This window comes from Pseudophryne corroboree, chromosome 3 (genome assembly GCF_028390025.1).
Source record: "Pseudophryne corroboree isolate aPseCor3 chromosome 3, aPseCor3.hap2, whole genome shotgun sequence".
NCBI lineage: Eukaryota > Metazoa > Chordata > Amphibia > Anura > Myobatrachidae > Pseudophryne > Pseudophryne corroboree.
Window position 1 is genome coordinate 294,155,502 of NC_086446.1, and position 22,703 is coordinate 294,178,204.

A 22,703-nucleotide genomic window follows, 5' to 3' on the forward strand; every position below is an offset into this window, starting at 1 on the left:
GCACGGGTTAATACTTGCATTAGTTAACTTATTAACATTTACACAGTTGCTAAGTGTTTGTTTGTTACACCCTAATGCGTCATTCTCCGCAACCAATTTCTCTCCTGATATGTATGGTGGCGGCGGGGCCGTGGCTATCAATTTCTTGATAGGATTAGATCCCGCCGCCAGAGCCAATCCTCTCTGTATTTCACCCTCCTGTTGCCATAACTGCAAATAATCATAATGTTGGATTCGTCTCTTTGTTGATTTAATGAGACATATCCTCCTCCTTAAATTTTGCAACACTTCTGGGCTAAAGCTACCTACCCTTGGGAATTTCTCCCCGTCATGTACTGTCATTCTCTCCCATTCATCACATAAAACCTCTGTATGTAAACCATATTTTTCACACATTACATACCTTGCCGACCCGACTGGTCGGTTCACTGAATCAACCCGAACCGAGGTTGATCGCCCCCTTCCTGAACAATTGGCCCCCATAACTTGCAGGTGTTGCTTTCACCACCTCTGACCTTCAATCAGGGTCTTCAGCGAACCCTTACAAAAACCAAAATGTTCACGATAGGCTGACGGTGGCGGTTTACCGAGTACCCCACTCACTCGCCCACGCCGACCAATACGACCTACACACTGCCTTAGCGCTGGCGTACTCGACCCAGGGCCCCTATGAACCTCTATTTACTGGAACATGCGAGGGATATCCGCAGAACACTTACTCTTTCCAGTAACTATTGGTTGTTGGACAATTCCTGAGTGACCAGCGAACTTCCCTTCAGAAAATAAAAAATTACACAAATCACGTCAGAATGTACAAATAGTTTTATGACCGGTTTCGTACACAAATGGTACTGGTCAGACTAACTAATGCACACAATTACGTGCGGTACAATCGTTTAGCACATAAGCAACTAATCTTATGTACTGAGCGACCAGTGGAATCGAAAATTTCGGCTGCGAATTCCTTCAGCCAGAGCTTTATTGGCCTATATGGGTTTTGCACCAACCCCCTGGGTTGTGCCCTTTTCTCTTATTTATAGCAGACTTCTTTGTCTGCTGTACCTGGACCTCCTGGTCTGTGCTTCAGTATGACCTCCTGGTCTACTATACTCTACTGCTCAAATTTTATATTTAACAAGGGATGCCTCCCTCGCCACCATGTACGACACTTACATGCATGTACCTCTGCGAGAACTCGACTTCTTGTGGTTCAACCTGGAACATTGTATAAACTTATACAAAGCACTCACTCACCACATGTACACTTTTGTTTCTATTTCTATTTCTGCGCAGAAATTTTCTTTAGACCAGATGTGTTGTGAATTTGGAGAAGGATCTGTTAATCTAAATTTCGGACACTAAAATAGACTTGCGCTACTTACCACGTTGCCACCTTTTCGCCTGTTAAACTAACACTAGCGTGTGATTTGAGTTACGTGGGCGTACCCGGACGCTCCGTTGCGTAATATACGCTGCGTGCGTCGGCCTTTGAGTTGCGTACGCGAGTCTCACCCTTTGTTAGAGACACGTGTACGCAAAGCAAATATCCACCGCAACACACCTAACACATTTATCAATGTAGATGATCCTCGATCGTCTACCGCGCACCACACCAATCTCTCCTTATACCTTAGGTAGAGTTGCGTGTGGGCTTTACACTTTATCCCTTAATATATTACTTTTACACTAACTATGAAATAGCGACAAATCTCTCTTAGCACGTTTTATCAATTATAAAATGGCAAACAGGAGAGTGATATGAGAATACACGAATGAAAAAAAAAGAAATGCAGATATGTGCGTGCGTACGCAAGACAGAAAATAAACAGTTTTAAAAGACACTAGCGTTTTGTTCTTACCTCCGGTTCCGGATTCCTTCAGCACCCTTTACTAAGCGAAGCAGACGCTTATCCAAACAGCACCACGAGGAATATGACCTCCCGCCCTTTGCTGCTGGATAATGTCTGCTGAAATTACCTAGCAGAGATATGTGAAGGACGGACGAGCCGCCAATTGATAAAGCCTAATATTTATCTTATTTAAAACACTCTAAAAGGTTAAAGAATACTGTACGCTATTGACGTATGGAGTACCGTAAGGGTACGCACGTTGCGTAACAATCGCTTAGCCGTAGTCGAGACGCTCAAGCGTTACGTTCGCTCACGGCCAAGAGATCACAGGCAGGCACGCTATTGGCTGCCGACTAACGTAATGATTTGCTATAGCGATGCGAACGCTCGAGACCACGAGGAGATCACCAGCGGCGCAGACGCTCACAATGTTAAACCTTATATCTAAACCATAAACAATGTAATATGCAGTAAAACCTTAGTGTAGAGATAGGGTGTAGATGCAACACAGTGTAACCTTATTAACTTAAAAGCTGTTCGAGCGTCACCGACGCTCTGAGAATACTTAACACTATAAGAAATACACAAATACCGTGCTTAGGGTCTAACGCCTAATATGAATGTTATACTTGAAAAAGAATAATACAATTACAAGTCATACACTACAATATAACATAGACTAACTAACCAGATAACTACACAGTAAATACAATACAATACAATTACGTTTTAAGGGAAAATGAAAGAAAAAGGAGAAGAGAGAGAGAGATATGGCCCATAATAAGAAGAAAGACAATATGATTGCGGAGAAAAACTTACGCACAAAGGGGAACGATCGCATGCGCCTCTGGACATCCAGCTCCCGATTATCAGCAATGAGAACCGTTGAAGAGTGAGCTGGATGTGATCGGCTTGTCTATTTATGCCCCACACACAATACAATTCAATGGTCCCTACAATCTCATTGTTCATTGGACACAGGAATTCCTCCTCGCATTATAACAAAAGGTCATAGGTTGATTCATACAGGTGGGCTGTGTCTACTTCCAACTGCTCAGGTGGGTGGGAAACTAGGTTTCCCGCCGCATGGATAAGTAAGTGCAAATAATAGTAAATGGACATAAACTTCTTATGTCCATAACTATTCGCACGAGCGATTAATCTGCTTCAAACCAACACCGGAATATTGCTAATTAAATACTCTTCCGATGGATACTAAACACCACTGTATTACTCCTGTCTGACCCTTCGTATCAAACAATGAGGGATCTCTCTGTCCATGAACATGCTATATTAACCAAACTTTCAGATTCTATCAAAGGGACCATAATCTACAAAATACATTATATAGTTAAAATATGTTATGAACGAGTCGCCCGCTAGACGCACACAAACTCTACCGTAAATGCGCATATCGTGCGCCTGCGGGTGCACGCGACTGCGAGTATGCGCACGCACGGGAGAGTGTACGCATGCGCAGTGAGGACATGTATGAGGTGCAAATATGGCAGTGTGCATCGTGATATTTTTCTGACTTTGACAACCTCATCAGGCGTACCTCAGATTTGTGGTACAGGATTGTCATTACCAATTTCAGACGTTGCCGTTTGGTCTGTCCACGGCACCGAGAATATTTACCAAGGTGATGGCACTCCTGCGGAAGCAAGGGGTCACAATTATCCAATACTTGGACGATCTCCTCATAAAAGCGAGGTCAAGAGAGCAGTTACTGATCAGCGTAGCACGCTCTCTGGAAGTGTTAGGACAGCACGGCTGGATTCTGAATATTCCAAAGTCGCAGTTGATTCCTACGACTCGTCTGCCCTTCCTGGGCATGATTCTGGACACAGACCAGAAGAGGGTTTATCTCCCGATGGCGAAGGCTCAGGAGCTCATGACACTGATCAGAGACCTATTAAAATCAAAAAAGGTGTCGGTGCATCACTGCACACGAGTCCTGGGAAAGATGGTGGCATCATACGAGGCCATTCCCTTCGGCAGGTTCCATGCGAGGACCTTTCAATGGGATCTCATGGAAAAATGGTCCGGATCACATCTTCAGATGCATCGGTTAATCACCCTATCCCCCAGGGCCAGGGTGTCTCTCCTGTGGTGGCTGCAGAGTGCTCACCTTCTGGAGGGCCGCAGATTCGGCATTCAGGACTGGGTCCTGGTGACCACGGATGCAAGCCTCCGGGGGGGGGGGGGGGGGGGCAGCAGTCACACAGGGAAGAAATTTCCAAGGCCTGTGGTCAAGTCGGGAGACTTGCCTTCACATCAACATCCTGGAACTAAGGGCCATATACAACGCCCTACGTCAAGCGGAGTCCCTACTTCGCGACCAACCGGTTTTGATTCAGTCAGACAACATAACCGCAGTGGCTCATGTAAACCGCCAAGGCGGCACAAGGAGTAGGGTGGCGATGGCGGAAGCCACCAGGATTCTTCGCTGGGCGGAGAATCACGTAAGCGCACTGTCAGCGGTGTTCATCCCGGGAGTGGACAACTGGGAAGCAGACTTCCTCAGCAGGCACGACCTCCACCCGGGAGAGTGGGGCCTTCATCAAGAAGTCTTCACACAGATTACAAGTCGGTGGGAACTACCACAGATAGACATGATGGCGTCACGCCTCAACAAGAAGCTACAGAGCTATTGCGCCAGGTCAAGGGACCCTCAGGCGGTAGCTGTAGACGCCCTGGTGACACCGTGGGTGTTCCAGTCGGTCTATGTGTTTCCTCCTCTTCCTCTCATACCCAAGGTACTGAGGATAATAAGAAAAAGAGGAGTAAGAACAATTCTCGTTCCAGATTGGCCACGAAGGACTTGGTATCCAGATCTGCAAGAATTGCTCACAGAGGATCCGTGGCCTCTTCCTCTAAGACAGGACCTGTTGCAACAGGGACCCTGTCTCTTCCAAGACTTACCGCGGCTGCGTTTGACGGCATGGCGGTTGAACGCCGGATCCTAGCAGAAAAGGGTATTCTGGAGGAGGTCATTCCTACGCTGATAAAGGCTAGGAAGGACGTAACAGCTAAACATTATCACCGGATGTGGCGAAAATATGTTTCTTGGTGTGAGGCCAGCAATGCTCCTACTGAGGAGTTTCAGCTGGGCCGTTTCCTTCACTTCCTTCAGTCAGGAGTGGATTTGGGCCTGAAGTTAGGCTCAATTAAGGTCCAGATTTCGGCCCTTTCCATTTTCTTTCAAAAGGAGTTGGCTTCTCTGCCAGAAGTTCAGACGTTTGTGAAAGGAATGCTGCATATTCAGCCTCCTTTTGTGCCTCCAGTGGCACCTTAGGATCTTAACGTGGTGTTGAGTTTCCTGAAATCACACTGGTTTGAACCACTTAAAACAGTGGAGTTGAAATATCTCACGTGGAAGGTGGTCATGCTATTAGCCTTGGCTTCGGCTAAGCGCGTGTCAGAATTAGCGGCTTTGTCTCATAAAAGCCCATATCTGGTTTTCCATATGGATAGAGCGGAATTGAGGACACGTCCACAATTTCTGCCAAAAGTGGTCTCATCCTTTCATATGAACCAACCTATTGTGGTGCCTGTGGCTACTCGTGACTTGGAGGATTCCGAGTTACTAGATGTAGTCAGGGCTTTAAAAGTTTATGTAGCCAGAACGGCTAGAGTCAGGAAAACGGAGTCACTGTTTATCCTGTATGCATCCAACAAGCTTGGTGCTCCTGCTTCAAAGCAGACTATTGCTCGCTGGATTTGTAACACGATCCAGCAGGCTCATTCTGTGGCTGGATTGCCGCAGCCAAAGTCAGTGAAAGCCCATTCCACTAGGAAGGTGGGCTCTTCTTGGGCGGCTGCCCGAGGGGTCTCGGCATTACAGCTATGCCGAACTGCTACTTGGTCAGGTTCAAATACGTTTGCAAAGTTCTACAAGTTTGATACCCTGGCTGAGGAGGACCTATCGTTTGCTCAATCGGTGCTGCAGAGTCATCCGCAGTCTCCCGCCCGTTTGGGAGCTTTGGTATAATCCCCATGGTCCTTACGGAGTCCCCAGCATCCTCTAGGACGTAAGAGAAAATAAGATTTTAAACCTACCGGTAAATCTATTTCTCGTAGTCCGTAGTGGATGCTGGGCGCCCGTCCCAAGTGCGGACTTCTTCTGCAATACTTGTATATAGTTATTGCTTAAATAAGGGTTATGTTATGGTTGCATCAGGGTTTTGCTGATGCTCTGTTATTGTTCATACTGTTAACTGGGTAAAGTTATCACAAGTTGTACGGTGTGATTGGTGTGGCTGGTATGAGTCTTACCCTGGATTCCCAAAATCCTTTCCTTGTACTGTCAGCTCTTCCAGCCACAGTTTCTTTAACTGAGGTCTGGAGGAGGGACATAGAGGGAGGAGCCAGAGCACACCAGAATCCAAATTCTTTCTTAAAGTGCCCATGTCTCCTGCGGAGCCCGTCTATTCGCCATGGTCCTTACGGAGTCCCCAGCATCCAGTACGGACTACGAGAAATAGATTTACCGGTAAGTAAAATCTTATTTTTTCTGGTGAAGACTACACTAGACCTTACTCCTGTTCAATACTTAAGCAATACTAGTACTTTGATTTTATAAAAAAAAAAAAAAAGGAATAACTTGGGTGTCAGATGGAAAGGCTAAAGGCTTACTCTGGGTACATGCTATGCAATATATCGTTTGTACAGCCTGCGAATTAAATATAGTTAATTGCATCGGCTTGTGTGTACACCTGATATGTCTGTGAATGGTACATCTGGCCAGGCTTACTGTTTTGCTGGTCGCAGTAACCACTGACAATTACATTAAAACTGTGTGGACAAGTTTAAATGCACAACCAGTTTTGATGTCTGGCTAGACATATTGAGAGGTTAATCAGCGTGTCAGTCAGGTGTGTGCCCAGCCTTACACCAGCCCTGACAACGAGATGGAGATGACTAGGAGAATTTGCCAGTAGCAGCCATCATGAAGATAGCTTAATTTGCTAATGATTTGGAAGCAACAACTAAGAAGGGGACATAATTATATCCTACATGAGTTCAATTCCCGGGCATTGATTCTAAGTGTAAGGTAAAATGGCAAGAAACTAATAATCACTTGACTACAATGATCAAAGCACCCCGGGAGCAGAATATATAGGGGGTGATTCCAAGTTGTTCGCTCGCTAGCAGATTTTAGCAGCATTGCACACGCTAGGCCACCGCCCTCTGGGAGTGTATCTTAGCAGAATTGCGACCAAAAGATTAGCAGAATTGCGAATAGAAAATTCTTAGCAGTTTCTGAGTAGCTCCAGACCTACTCACAGATTGCGATCAGCTCAGTCCGTTCAGTTCCTGGTTTGACGTCACAAACACGCCCTGCGTTCGGCCAGCCACTCCCCCGTTTCTCCAGACACTCACTCGTTTTATCCTGGCACGCCTGCGTTTTTCGCACACTCCCTGAAAACGGGCAGTTTCCGCCCAGAAACACCCACTTCCTGTCAATCACACTCCGATCACTTCAACGATGAAAATTCTTCATTCGGACGTGAGTAAATCTACTAAGTTATGTGCTAAAATACTTAGCGCATGCGCACTGCGTACCATGCGCATTTTTGCCTTAATCGCTCCGTTGCGAAAATCTGCAACGAGCGAACAACTCGGATTGACCCCCATAGTTAGGTTGCAGAACATAAGCCAGACAACTGGCATGTATACAAGTGCAATAGACTACACCAGGGCTTCTCAACTTCAGTCCTCAAGTAGCCCCAGCATGTCACATTTTCAGTATTTCTGCCAATAGAAACAGGTGCAATAATTATGGAATCAATAATATAACCTGCAGCAGATTAATACAATTTCTTACTGTATCCTTATAGGCCCTACACACTGGCCGATTTTCTGAAAGATATGAACGATCTCGTTCATAAATGAATGAGAACTCGTTCATATCTTTCAGTGTGGAGACTCCAGCGATGAACGATGCGCGGCCCCGCGCTCGTTCATCGCTGGTCTCCCGTCGGCTGTGCATGCAGGCCAATATGGACGATCTCGTCCATATTTGCCTGCACTTCAATGCAGCCGCGTGACGGGAGGAGTGAAGAAACTTCACTCCCCCCCGTCACTGCCCCCCGCCGCCGGGTCGCTCGTCGGCCGTTTCGACCACCTCGGCGGCGCATCGTCAAATGTGTAGGGCCTCTTAGTCACTGCACCCATATCAGTAACTGGCCATCAATGAATCAAATGAGGTGTGCTCCCTAGAATCTAATTAAATATATTCAAAAACTAAAAGAATTTTATAAGTGGGCACTCCAATGTGCACCGTGTATTTCAGTGCCCTATTATAAAACTCTTTCCTAGTTTTTGTATAGTGATAATCACTAACTTAAAATAGATCAATTTATATGTGCATGATTAAAGAAAGCCAGAGAACACGATCTGTTGTGAGTATGATAGGACGAGTTGAGCACCAATGAACACAATGTTCTAAAGCAGGGCTGGCCAAACCAGTCCTCGAGATCTACTAACAGTTCACATTTTCCAGACTACCTAGCTGGTGCATAGGTGTAGTCATTTCTAATTAAGATGTGCTGCATTCATTCCTAACTGACCATTCTACAGATCTCCAGGAGACCTGGAAAACATGAACTGTTGGTAGATCTCAAGGACCGGTTTGGCCAGCCCTGTTCTAAAGTGTTGGAGGAAGTTATAGTTAGAATCTTCCTGGACTGTTCTAAATAAACAAAAATCTGATAAATGTACTATAAGCACCACTAAAGTGCAGAGTGCTTGATTCCAACAGTATAGGTTCTGCTACGCAGCGATTCTTGAATCATAGTACCCTAGATTAACACCTTTTTCTCTTACGTCCTAGAGGATGCTGGAGTCCACATTAGTACCATGGGGTATAGACGGGTCCACTAGGAGCCATTGGCACTTAAGAGTTTGAGAGTGTGGGCTGGCTCCTCCCTCTATGCCCCTCCTACCAGACTTAGTTTAGATAATGTTCCCAGAGGAGCCGGTCACAGCTAGGGGAGCTCCATAGGAGTACTTTTACTTTTATTGTTTTTAATAGAGTTTAGGCACTAAGGTGGGGAGTAGTGTCCGCCCTGCGGGGTCTGAGCCACTATCTCCGCTGACAGGACACTGAGCTCCTGAGGGGATAGAAAGTTCCCCGCCACAGGGGATCGCTCACCCCAGCAGCATGCCGCCACCTCCTTACAGAGACAGAAGATCGGTGGTGAGTTAGTCACGACCCCCCTGGCAAGCGGGGAGCCGGTGTGAAGATGGTGGCTACAGGGTATGGAGCGCAGTACTAACCGCGCTCCCAGGGTCAGCAGTACATGGTGCGGCGCTGTGAGGGGTGCCCTGAGCCAGCGCCTACACTGACCACCAAGCCTGTCAGGGTCCCAGGATCGCTGCCAGCACAATTCCTCAGTACAGTATAATCTTCAGAAGAGCGGGAAGACAGTGCCATGAAAGGGAGCGGAGCTTCTCAGAGCAGACCCAGTAGCGTTCAGCGCCATTTTCCTGCCTGCAGAAGCGCTGTCAGTGAGAGATGTTCCTCCAAATCAACTCCAGCTATCTTATACGGTACCAGGGGGCTGTAGAAAGGGGGGGAGGAGGCTGTTTATCTGTACTGTGCAACCTATCAAGGTGCACAGTAAGCGCTGGATAAGGGTTTCCCTATATCCTGAAGCGCTGTGTGTGGGTTGGCCCCAATCTGTGTTTCTCTTGCCATTCTTAGGGGGGAAACTCTGTCTGCCCCGTGTGTGTGTGTGTGTGTGTGTGTGTGTGTGTGTGTGTGTGTGTGTGTGTGTGTGTAGTGTTTGTGGTCTCCATTAAGCTATGTCCAGGGACTCTGTGTCATATGCTGCAGAGGATATGTCCTCTCAGGATGATCCCATTCCATGTAATCAGGATTGCACTGTTAGCGCAGGTCCCAGCAAGGGAGCCTTATGGTTAGTCTCTATTAAAAGTATGATTTCTCAGATTTCTTCTAGAGTTGCACAAAATGAATCTGCAACTCAGGTTGTACAGAACTCTATGGCAGTTTGGTCCGGTTCTGTTACCTCAGGGCCCCCTAATGTATGCTCCCAAAAAACGTGCTCTTGCCCAGATTATGCAAGATGACACGGATACCGATTCTGATGCGGCAGCCGGTGATGGGGATGTGCTGCGGGAGGTGGCATCTCTTGCAAAACGGGTACAAGTTGATGATAGAGGCCATTAGAGATGTGTTGAATATTGCTGATACAACAACTGAGCAGGTTGAGGAGGCTTACTTCACTGACTATAAGAAAGCCTCGCTAACCTTCCCTGCGTCTAAAGAGTTAAATGCTATATTTGTGAGAGCCTGGGAAAACCTGCAGAAAAAATTTCAGATCCCTAGAAAGGTTCTAAATGCTTTCCCTTTCCCTGAGGAGGACAGGGAAAAAATGGGAAAATCCACCCAAAATTGACCCGTCTGTATCCAGACTCTAAGAAAAAGTAGTTTTACCTGTCCCCGGATCTACCGCGTTAAAAGAACCGGCTGATCGGAAAATTGACATTACGCTCAAATCCATATACACGGCTTCAGGGGCGAGACTACGTCCTACTATTGCCTGTGCATGGATTTCCAAAACTATAGTTAAGTGGTCAGGCACATTACTTGAGGATTTGGATACACTGAATAAAAGTGACGTTGAATTGTTTTTGCGTAACATTCAGAAATCTGCAGGATTTATGGTGGAATCCATGAAAGACCTGGGTTCAATGGCTGTGGGAAATATCTTCCATTTCTGTCTCAGCTCGTCAAGGACTTTGACTGCACCAGTGGTCTGCCGACGTGAAATTCAGGAGAGGTGTGGAGACTCTACCCTACACAGGTCAGGCTCTTTTTGGGGAAGCGTTGGATGCGTGGATTTCCACGGCTACATCTGGTAAGTCACATTTTCTTCAATCAGCTGCACCTGCTACGAACAAACCTTTTTCTTCAGCTGCATCACAATCCATTCGGGCTGCTAAAACAAGAAAGGCCAAGCCGTCCAACACCTTCTTTAGAGGAGGTCGGCCAAAATCCAAGAAACCTGCTGCGGCGGGTTCCCAGGAACAGAAGCCTGCTTCAGGTATGCCAAAGTTCTCAGCATGACGGTGGACAGCGCGGCCTGGAGGTGGGGGCGAGACTCGGGCATTTTAGCCATGTCTTTTCATATCAATCAGCCTAATGTGGTACCGTCCTTGCAGGAGGAATCTGATCCACCTTCTTCTGTGGATGTAGTGAGAACAATAAAGATCTACGTGGAACGAACAGCAACGTTACGAAAGACTGATGCTCTATTTGTGCTTTATGATCTCCCACGTCGAGGGTGGCCTGCTACTAAGCAGACCTTGGCCCGCTGGATTCGGTTGACTATTCGTCAAGCCTATCTACACCAATTTAGGCGACCTCCATTATCCATTGCTGCACACTCTACACGCTCAGTTTGGTCTTCCTGGACCACTATTAGTGGGGGGGGGGGGGCTACCACGTCTCAACTCTGTAGTGCAGCCACTTGGTTCAGTATTCATACGTTGCCAAATTCTACAAGTTTGATAGTTTTGCAGCTTCATCTTCACGGTGTGGCCGTCTTGTTTTGCAAGTTCCTCAGCAATCTCCCACCCAGGGGGGAGACTTTGGACATCCCCAGTCTTGAAGTTGTGCCAGTGTCCCCTAGTGGTTGACTGAAAAAGGAAGATTTTGGTACTTACCGATAAATCCCTTTTCTGCAGCGGGGTACACTGTGTTCCACAGGAAATACATCGGGAGGTATAGAGATGGATCTTGACCCAGGAAGCAACAGGTTAAAGCTTTAGCTGTCCCAGGATGCATTGGGGCCTACTCTATAACCCTGCCTCCAGGCACTGTGAGCTCAGTTTTCAGTTGGTGCCTGCAGAAGCAGGTCACTTAACAGGTGGGCTGCACTGGGCACCGCTGAAAAAGCTTTTTATGACAGAAAATTTCTTCAAAACTGGGCTGTCAGTGCAGTATGTCAGGGTGACACTTCAGCACTGCAGCTCCATCACCTCCAAAGCGGCGTCTCATACTCCCGCTGGCTCAGTTCCCGGGTACTTGCGGCGGAGACGCTCCGGCTTAGGCACACAGTTGCAGACGCTTCTCGTGGCTGCTATGGGGAGGAGGTAAGAGGGTCCCCCAGGCAGAACCCGCCATTAAATCGCATTCCGATCGCAGTCTAGGGAGACGGACTGCGACGCTGGCGTGGACACTGTGACCGAGCAGGGACACCACTATAGCCACCAGGGCATAGGAGTACAGGTCGGATATACTAATGTCCACTTTTAAGAAGACGCCACAGTACCAGGTGGTGAAGTCCAGCATAGGGGAGCCAGCGCTTGACCTGTAGCCAATCCCCCGGCCTAGGGCACCATCTACTGCTGGTGTTCCTGCCCTGGAGCTGCCTCACACTCTCCCTCACTCCCTGACTGAGACGCTGGGCGCCATTTTCTAAAATAGATGCGACTGGTCTCCGGGACTGCAGGGTAAGGTCTCCCTTGTAAACCAGCCTGTACATCAGCGCTGTGGTTTTACAAACACTTAAGTATTATACATGTCAATATTAAGACAGTATTAGTTAAGGACAAGTGTACCTGTGCCAGAATATATTGTACAAGTATTCTGATATATACATCTGGTCTCAGACCGTGCATTGTTTAATTATATATATATATATATATATATATATATATATATATATAAAAACAGAAAGTACCGGCTCTCCCATCAGCTGTACACCTGCGCCGGGTGCCCGCAAAGTAAAGTTCAATAGATACAAATGGATGTGCGGCACTCCAGACGACTTGAAATAACGAGACTCAGGCAGTAAATGAAAGCAACGTTTCAATGTTTAACACATCGTCTTCAGGCTTAACAAACACACATAAAAAGACACTCACCTAAATAGTGATCTCACCCCTGTGACTGGCGCCATTGATCCGAGGGCGGGATTGCAGCCCGCTCAGGTGCGCGAACGCAAGCGTCACTGACGTCATCATAGTGCTCCCATCACCAAGGCAACATGACAACAAGCATAAGCTACATAGAAAAACATATATCATAACATAAGCCTACTTATAACTAACAATTGCACAGGTACAGGCCTATCATAACTAGTCATCATACTGATGGCCCAAGTTTTAAATTCATGTGTTAAAACCTATCTAGGTGCATATAATACATATCTGTAACTACATTATGCATAGTATTAAATGACAGACTCGTACTAGATACTCCAGGGTCCTAAACCAAACAGCTCAAACCCAGATGTTCATTTAGTCCACGAGGTGCCATGGTATCTAGCCGCTGGATCCATTGGACCTCTAATTGCAATAATTTTAACCCTCTATTCCCCCCTCGAAGAGAGGGCTGGACCTGATCGATCATCCTGTACTTCAAGGAGGTCAATGTATGTCGGGCTTTGGCAAAATGCCGAGCCACAGGCTGATCGCTTTTACCAGAAGTTATGGCAGCTTTAATGGCTGACCTGTGGGCTGTCATACGCTCCTTAAATGCCCTCTCCGTTTTACCTATGTATGACAGGCCACAGGGGCACAAAAGTTGATAAACGACAAACCTGGAACTACATGTCAACCGGTATCTGATCTGGTACGTCCTACCAGTATGCGGATGCTGGAAGGTACTACCAGAAATTAGATACTGGCAAGTGGTACAGGTACACTTGTAACACCCTTTTCTACCCGCAAATGCCATGGTTTGTTGTGCTGGATCATAAATATCCGATTTCACTAATATATCCCGTAGGTTTCTGGGTCGTTGGTAACATGGCATTAGTCTAGTATGTGTAAGCGGCAAATCTGGATCCGATTGGATCAAGTGCCAATGTTTTTTAGCTGACCTCTTAATGGAATTGCTGACTGAATGAAAACCATTAACCCAGGGTAGAATGCTGTCATTATCCTTATCTTTATGATGATTTAATAGCTGTTGGCGGTCTAATGCCATAACTTTAGTTTTAGCCTGATTTAGTAACAGGGGGTCATATCCTCGCTCCAGAAATTTTTGAGACATATTGTCAATATGATGTATAGCTAATTCTGGATCAGAAGTGATCCGTTTAGCCCGCAAGAATTGGGAATAAGGTAGCCCCCGTTTCAGAGGCACTGGATGACTACTTGAAAAATGAAGGTAATTATTGCGGTCAGTGGGCTTAGAGTACAATGATGTCGTAATTTTACCTTTATCTATAGTCAGTTGAACATCCAAAAATTGAATGGTATTAGAATCAATAGAATATGTAAATTTAATGGGATGCTCTTTGGAATTTTGGTCATCTAAAATGGCAATCAAAGATTCTTTAGAACCCTGCCAGATGACCAACAGGTCATCTATATACCTGCAAAAAAATAAGATCTTATTAGATATTTCTGCATTAATAAAAAATATTTCATCCTCTATCCCAAACATATAGATATTGGAGTACGACGGGGCCACACTGGACCCCATCGCACACCCACGACGCTGCAAATAATATTTACCGTCATACAAAAAGTAATTTTTCAATAAGGTCATCTCCAATAGTCTAAGACACAGGGAGATGTCTGGCCCCTCGTAATCTGATAGGGAATGCAAAAATGCATCAACTGCTGCTAAGCCCCCTTCATGAGGGATGACTGTATACAGGCTCTGCACATCAATAGTGCAGAGCACTGTATCCATAGGTAATAATGGTAGAGCCTCAAGACGTCTCAATAGCGTACTCGTGTCCAATAAATATCTGGGCATCTTTTGAATATATGGCTGGAAGATTTCATCTGAAAAGATAGACACCGGTTGAAATAACGACCCCCTAGCCGATATAATTGGTCGACCAGGGGGTTTATCCAACCGTTTGTGTATTTTGGGCGTGGTATACAATAATGGCACCACAGGGTGCTGAGGAATGAGGGCATCTTTTACATCAGAGGGAATCTGACCAGCCATAACAGCAGAATTAAGACATTCATTAAGATCCTTTGTGAATTGTCCCGTAGGGTCACCTATTAGGCGACAATAAGTCTCACTGTCACTAAGCTGCGCTGAAATCTCTTCTTTGTAATCCTTAAGATTTTGGATAACTAAGGCACCCCCCTTGTCCGCAGGTCTAAATACAAGATCTTTATTTGCTGCCAACTTTGCTAATGCCTCTCTCTGGCCTCTAGTAAGATTGTCCCGAATAGGGGGTGGCTTGTTAACCAATGGATCACATTCCTGCTCCACCAACCGCATATACGTACGGATAGAGGCATTTGTTGATTGTGGGTCAAATGTAGATTTTGGTAACAGTTTTTTCAACTTATTTGGTATCCATGCTGCCGGCTCTTGTGTAACAGGTGCAGGTACAGCGGATTGCTTAGCAAAAAACTCTTTCAACTTCAAAGTTCTATTCAGCCTGTATTTTTCAACCTTCCACTGTAATGGTTGTGGTTTAGACACAGGGGCAAAGGACAAGCCTTTGTTCAGAAATTGTTTTTCTGTGTCATCAAGTTCATAGTCCGAAAGATTGATTATCGCGCTGTTTTCCCCTTCGGGGGTTTGTTGCCCCTGCCCCTGCCTCTGCCTCTGCCTTTGTCTCTTACATTGTCTCCCGCGCCTGGTGTACGCTCGCCATCTGGATCTCCGTTCTCTTTGGTCCTGGTAGTCACCCCTAAAGGGCCCCTTGCTTGGGATGACTGGGCTTGGGAGTCCGATTCACTGGCCGTAGACGTATACTCATTAGATGACTCCTGGGGATGTTGATTATCTCGACGACGACGGAAAAAAGGTTTGCGGTTAACATTGGTAAGCTGATTATCATTCCAACGGTAGACATTGTTGTTGTCATAGTCCAAGTCTACCTTAGCTTTCTTTTCGGCTTTAAATTTAATCAGATCTCTCTTATAGACCTGTAACTGGTTGTTTAATTTATCATACCAATTATTGGCAGTGTCTGTTTCCAAAGCTACCTTATGAATGGCCTCAAAAGCCGTGATTTTCTCTTTGATAAGATTCATCTCTTTAGTACTCTGTTCTATGATCAGAAGCATTAGATCCATGGAGCATCTATTCATGATTCCGACCCATTTTCTACAAAAGATTGGGTCATGCCTCCCTATGGTGGGAGAATTGGTCATCCTCAGGCCCCGTGGAATCTTTTTGGATCTATAATACTCACTTAGCGACAGGCAATGATAGAGATAATCCGTCTCTTTCCGTTTGTATTTGAGTAGATTCCGGTACACACTCTCCAATGAGCATGCCTCCGCTTGATCTTCTAGTACTGCTTTGTACAGAATTTCCTCAGCCTCTGATTCAGAATACATATGCAGAACCCCCAATGGGCTCACTCGAGGCATAAAGCCACTGGTAGTCTCCTCGGTGATGTTAGCGGCTGTCATTTTAATAAGTGGCTGTTACTTAGTAGATCCAATTTGCATATGGTTGTTGCTTGGCAATGTAAATTCAAAAGTGCAAGTGCAAACATAAAATCACCTTCAGCTGTAAATCACGGCTTTTGGCTCCAAAAAGACACCTGGATGCGGTATCCACTAGATAATGAATGCCTGGAAAATTACTATAACAAAAGAGCTGGGGAGCCTTGTAAATTAGTCCCACCTAGCTGCCACTGGTGAGACTGAGAAATAAAAACAGAAAGTACCGGCTCTCCCATCAGCTGTACACCTGCGCCGGGTGCCCGCAAAGTAAAGTTCAATAGATACAAATGGATGTGCGGCACTCCAGACGACTTGAAATAACGAGACTCAGGCAGTAAATGAAAGCAACGTTTCAATGTTTAACACATCGTCTTCAGGCTTAACAAACACACATAAAAAGACACTCACCTAAATAGTGATCTCACCCCTGTGACTGGCGCCATTGATCTGAGGGCGGGATTGCAGCCCGCTCAGGTGCGCGAATTTTAACGAGGGTTAAAATTATTGCAATTAGAGGTCCAATGGATCCAGCGGCTAGATACCATGGCACCTCGTGGACTAAATGAACATCTGGGTTTGAGCTGTTTGGTTTAGGACCCTGGAGTATCTAGTACGAGTCTGTCATTTTATACTATGCATAATGTAGTTACAGATATGTATTATATGCACCTAGATAGGTTTTAACACATGAATTTAAAACTTGGGCCATCAGTATGATGACTAGTTATGATAGGCCTGTACCTGTGCAATTGTTAGTTATAAGTAGGCTTATGTTATGATATATGTTTTTCTATGTAGCTTATGCTTGTTGTCATGTTGCCTTGGTGATGGGAGCACTATGATGACGTCAGTGACGCTTGCGTTCGCGCACCTGAGCGGGCTGCAATCCCGCCCTCGGATCAATGGCGCCAGTCACAGGGGTGAGATCACTATTTAGGTGAGTGTCTTTTTATGTGTGTTTGTTAAGCCTGAAGACGATGTGTTAAACATTGAAACGTTGCTTTCATTTACTGCCTGAGTCTCGTTATTTCAAGTCGTCTGGAGTGCCGCACATCCATTTGTATCTATTGAACTTTACTTTGCGGGCACCCGGCGCAGGTGTACAGCTGATGGGAGAGCCGGTACTTTCTGTTTTTATTTCTCAGTCTCACCAGTGGCAGCTAGGTGGGACTAATTTACAAGGCTCCCCAGCTCTTTTGTTATAGTAATTTTCCAGGCATTCATTATCTAGTGGATACCGCATCCAGGTGTCTTTTTGGAGCCAAAAGCCGTGATTTACAGCTGAAGGTGATTTTATGTTTGCACTTGCACTTTTGAATTTACATTGCCAAGCAACAACCATATGCAAATTGGATCTACTAAGTAACAGCCACTTATTAAAATGACAGCCGCTAACATCACCGAGGAGACTACCAGTGGCTTTATGCCTCGAGTGAGCCCATTGGGGGTTCTGCATATGTATTCTGAATCAGAGGCTGAGGAAATTCTGTACAAAGCAGTACTAGAAGATCAAGCGGAGGCATGCTCATTGGAGAGTGTGTACCGGAATCTACTCAAATACAAACGGAAAGAGACGGATTATCTCTATCATTGCCTGTCGCTAAGTGAGTATTATAGATCCAAAAAGATTCCACGGGGCCTGAGGATGACCAATTCTCCCACCATAGGGAGGCATGACCCAATCTTTTGTAGAAAATGGGTCGGAATCATGAATAGATGCTCCATGGATCTAATGCTTCTGATCATAGAACAGAGTACTAAAGAGATGAATCTTATCAAAGAGAAAATCACGGCTTTTGAGGCCATTCATAAGGTAGCTTTGGAAACAGACACTGCCAATAATTGGTATGATAAATTAAACAACCAGTTACAGGTCTATAAGAGAGATCTGATTAAATTTAAAGCCGAAAAGAAAGCTAAGGTAGACTTGGACTATGACAACAACAATGTCTACCGTTGGAATGATAATCAGCGTACCAATGTTAACCGCAAACCTTTTTTCCGTCGTCGTCGAGATAATCGACATCCCCAGGAGTCATCTAATGAGTATACGTCTACGGCCAGTGAATCGGACTCCCAAGCCCAGTCATCCCAAGCAAGGGGCCCTTTAGGGGTGACTACCAGGGCCAAAGAGAACGGAGATCCAGATGGCGAGCGTACACCAGGCGCGGGAGACAATGTAAGAGACAAAGGCAGAGGCAGGGGCAGGGGCAACAAACCCCCGAAGGGGAAAACAGCGCGATAATCAATCTTTCGGACTATGAACTTGATGACACAGAAAAACAAGTTCTGAACAAAGGCTTGGCCTTTGCCCCTGTGTCTAAACCACAACCATTACAGTGGAAGGTTGAAAAATACAGGCTGAATAGAACTTTGAAGTTGAAAGAGTTTTTTGCTAAGCAATCCGCTGTACCTGCACCTGTTACACAAGAGCCGGCAGCATGGATACCAAATAAGTTGAAAAAACTGTTACCAAAATCTACATTTGACCCACAATCAACAAATGCCTCTATCCGTACGTATATGCGGTTGGTGGAGCAGGAATGTGATCCATTGGTTAACAAGCCACCCCCTATTCGGGACAATCTTACTAGAGGCCAGAGAGAGGCATTGGCAAAGTTGGCAGCAAATAAAGATCTTGTATTTAGACCTGCGGACAAGGGGGGTGCCTTAGTTATCCAAAATCTTAAGGATTACAAAGAAGAGATTTCAGCGCAGCTTAGTGACAGTGAGACTTATTGTCGCCTAATAGGTGACCCTACGGGACAATTCACAAAGGATCTTAATGAATGTCTTAATTCTGCTGTTATGGCTGGTCAGATTTCCTCTGATGTAAAAGATGCCCTCATTCCTCAGCACCCTGTGGTGCCATTATTGTATACCACGCCCAAAATACACAAACGGTTGGATAAACCCCCTGGTCGACCAATTATATCGGCTAGGGGGTCGTTATTTCAACCGGTGTCTATCTTTTTAGATGAAATCTTCCAGCCATATATTCAAAAGATGCCCAGATATTTATTGGACACGAGTACGCTATTGAGACGTCTTGAGGCTCTACCATTATTACCTATGGATACAGTGCTCTGCACTATTGATGTGCAGAGCCTGTATACAGTCATCCCTCATGAAGGGGGCTTAGCAGCAGTTGATGCATTTTTGCATTCCCTATCAGATTACGAGGGGCCAGACATCTCCCTGTGTCTTAGACTATTGGAGATGACCTTATTGAAAAATTACTTTTTGTATGACGGTAAATATTATTTGCAGCGTCGTGGGTGTGCGATGGGGTCCAGTGTGGCCCCGTCGTACTCCAATATCTATATGTTTGGGATAGAGGATGAAATATTTTTTATTAATGCAGAAATATCTAATAAGATCTTATTATTTTGCAGGTATATAGATGACCGGTTGGTCATCTGGCAGGGTTCTAAAGAATCTTTGATTGCCATTTTAGATGACCAAAATTCCAAAGAGCATCCCATTAAATTTACATATTCTATTGATTCTAATACCATTCAATTTTTGGATGTTCAACTGACTATAGATAAAGGTAAAATTACGACATCATTGTACTCTAAGCCCACTGACCGCAATAATTACCTTCATTTTTCAAGTAGTCATCCAGTGCCTCTGAAACGGGGGCTACCTTATTCCCAATTCTTGCGGGCTAAACGGATCACTTCTGATCCAGAATTAGCTATACATCATATTGACAATATGTCTCAAAAATTTCTGGAGCGAGGATATGACCCCCTGTTACTAAATCAGGCTAAAACTAAAGTTATGGCATTAGACCGCCAACAGCTATTAAATCATCATAAAGATAAGGATAATGACAGCATTCTACCCTGGGTTAATGGTTTTCATTCAGTCAGCAATTCCATTAAGAGGTCAGCTAAAAAACATTGGCACTTGATCCAATCGGATCCAGATTTGCCGCTTACACATACTAGACTAATGCCATGTTACCAACGACCCAGAAACCTACGGGATATATTAGTGAAATCGGATATTTATGATCCAGCACAACAAACCATGGCATTTGCGGGTAGAAAAGGGTGTTACAAGTGTACCTGTACCACTTGCCAGTATCTAATTTCTGGTAGTACCTTCCAGCATCCGCATACTGGTAGGACGTACCAGATCAGATACCGGTTGACATGTAGTTCCAGGTTTGTCGTTTATCAACTTTTGTGCCCCTGTGGCCTGTCATACATAGGTAAAACGGAGAGGGCATTTAAGGAGCGTATGACAGCCCACAGGTCAGCCATTAAAGCTGCCATAACTTCTGGTAAAAGCGATCAGCCTGTGGCTCGGCATTTTGCCAAAGCCCGACATACATTGACCTCCTTGAAGTACAGGATGATCGATCAGGTCCAGCCCTCTCTTCGAGGGGGGAATAGAGGGTTAAAATTATTGCAATTAGAGGTCCAATGGATCCAGCGGCTAGATACCATGGCACCTCGTGGACTAAATGAACATCTGGGTTTGAGCTGTTTGGTTTAGGACCCTGGAGTATCTAGTACGAGTCTGTCATTTAATACTATGCATAATGTAGTTACAGATATGTATTATATGCACCTAGATAGGTTTTAACACATGAATTTAAAACTTGGGCCATCAGTATGATGACTAGTTATGATAGGCCTGTACCTGTGCAATTGTTAGTTATAAGTAGGCTTATGTTATGATATATGTTTTTCTATGTAGCTTATGCTTGTTGTCATGTTGCCTTGGTGATGGGAGCACTATGATGACGTCAGTGACGCTTGCGTTCGCGCACCTGAGCGGGCTGCAATCCCGCCCTCGGATCAATGGCGCCAGTCACAGGGGTGAGATCACTATTTAGGTGAGTGTCTTTTTATGTGTGTTTGTTAAGCCTGAAGACGATGTGTTAAACATTGAAACGTTGCTTTCATTTACTGCCTGAGTCTCGTTATTTCAAGTCGTCTGGAGTGCCGCACATCCATTTGTATATATATATATATATATATATATATATTTATTAAGTATTATACATGTCAATATTAAGACAGTGTTAGTTAAGGACAAGTGTACCTGTGCCAGAATATATTGTACAAGTATTCTGATATATACATCTGGTCTCAGACCGTGCATTGTTTAATTTTATATATATATATTTATATATATATATATATATATATATATATATATATATAAATAAAACATACGCTAGTTCAATGCAGTTTTATTGTGTTGCTAAAATAATTATCTGCATTGTCACTGTGACTGTGTGCCTGTATCTGCTGTGTGGATTTCACTTTCAGTGTACCCCAGCTATATCTATCACTGTATTCTGTACCCAAAGGGACTAGGTGCGTCAGGGTCCATATATAGTGCTTCACAGTATTTACCGATTAAAGTGTACTCTACTGTGTACTCAGTCACCTAATGCCAGATTTATTCGCTGGCGTTGTGTACTGTGCACTCAGTCACATAATACCGGACTTATTCGCTGGTGTTTGTGTACTGTGTGCATAGTCGTATACTAGGGAATTTATTCGCAGGTATTGTACTCTGGCTGTATTATACTAATACACTCTGCGGTTGCATTCACTAATAATGTCTAACACAAAGGGCGGGAAATCCAAGGGGGAAGTTTTATATGACGGTCTGTGTACTATGTGCCATATATCTCCCGGTCAGTCCGCGGCTCTTGTAACCAATCAGGTGCCACCTGGGGTGGCATTCTCAGCTATGCTACATACGCTTGTGATATGCCTTACGCCCCCTATGGGACCACCTGTGCAATTACAGCCACATATTGTCCCTATAGAAATCCACCTTGGGCGGATAATTTGTCTACCCAGTTGCAGCGGTTACGGCAATCCTTGGTTAGACATAAAACTGCCCCAAGTCACGGGGTCATCTAAGCGGGCTACTTCCTCCTCACAATCCACTAATCTCTCAGAAGATTCTTCTGATGAGGATGGGGAGTATACTGTCCCGTCAGACACTGACACAGCTGCTTCTGACGAGGAATTTACTACTTAGGGTGATGTCTCTGACTTAGTGGTTGCTATTAAGCAGATCCTACAAATCACTGTTGATGAGGATTCCACTACGGTGTCTAAGAAACCTAATGAGTTTAAATGTCAGGAGGTAACTGAAATATTACCGTATTCTGACTATCTACAATAATCTGGTCTTCTCCAGGATAGAAATTCTACCTGTCTAATCGGATGGTAGCTCGCTGTCCTCTCCCTACAGAGTTGTGTAACAAGGGGGAAGGTTCACCACAGGTAAATTCCCAGGTCACCCGTCTAGTGGTGTCGTCTACTCTGCCTGTCACCAATGTCACCTCATTGAAGGAACCGACAGATTAGCGTGTGGAGGGACACCTGAAGTCTATTTACCCACTTACAGGTGCTGTACATAGACTACTATAGCAGCATCTTGGGCTGCAAAAGGAATTAA